The 948-nt window shown below is 68.0% G+C and overlaps 1 protein-coding gene across 1 annotated transcript in view; it reads left to right on the forward strand.

Moving 5' to 3' along the window:
• The window catches only part of SLC16A3 (solute carrier family 16 (monocarboxylate transporter), member 3), a 22897-nt gene that overhangs the window by 7453 nt on the left and 14496 nt on the right, over positions 1-948 (forward strand). The window lies entirely within an intron of this gene.

A 948-nucleotide genomic window follows, 5' to 3' on the forward strand; every position in this document is an offset into this window, starting at 1 on the left:
TCCTGCACCCAGCCGGGGGGACAGACTTTCTGGATCTCAGATGTGTGAGCTGCTGAACGGGAAACTCCAAGGGACCCCGTGCCCACTCCTCCAGCCCTTCGCTGCTCAGCTCTCCCATGTCTAGGCTTTGGGGGGCGGGGGGGGGGGCAGAGCCCCTGGAGCCCTGCCTGGCCCAGAAGCGGCACAGACACCCCACCTGGGAGATCGGCTTTCCCAGGCCCCGGGGAGGGTTATTTCTGGGCTGGAACATGGTTTGCATGCTTCCCTGGGAGGGTAAATGTCACCAAAGGCCACCCAGGCGACATGCACCCGCTCCTGTGCCCGTGCTGCTTCCTGGGCACCGCAGGGAGGGGCACTCCTCCCATCGCGGCCGGCCGGCTGACGGGCAGGGTTTTCCTCGGAACATCAGCGGCCGGAGCCTGGCAGGCCCTCCTCCCTCTCCCACGCCGGCCGCCTGGCTGGCTGCACGGGCCATTTGCTCTTGGAGATCTGCCCCTTTCCTGCATCCGTACATTTGTAGGGTCCTGCTCCCTTTGCCCCAAACCTAGCGCCTCCCCCTTCCCGCTCTCCCGCCCCTTCCCTGCTCGCCCCCGCCCCCCACATGCAAACCAGCACCTCCCTGAGAAGCCTCCTTCTGAGGACCGGCTGGGTGGGGGGTGGGGTGGGGGCCGTCCCAGTGTGGCCGTCCTGCAGCTGGGGGTTAGCTGGGGCTGCGGCTCCCCGTGTGCCTCGGACACAGCGGGCCACTCTGGGCCACTCCAGGCTGTGCCAGACCACGGGGCTGCAGGCGAGTTTGCAGGAGGAGGGGCCCCCTGGTTGGGGGGCCCCTGGGTACCTGTCAGCCACCCCTGCACCGCTGCGCAGCCCTTGGCTTCAGAAACACCCCCAGGGTTGCTCGCTGAAGACAGGAACGTCCAGGGCACTGAGGTCGGGGTGCGGACCCAGCCC

Source organism: Myotis brandtii, unplaced genomic scaffold, assembly GCF_000412655.1.
Source record: "Myotis brandtii unplaced genomic scaffold, ASM41265v1 scaffold797, whole genome shotgun sequence".
NCBI classification, from domain to species: Eukaryota; Metazoa; Chordata; class Mammalia; order Chiroptera; family Vespertilionidae; genus Myotis; species Myotis brandtii.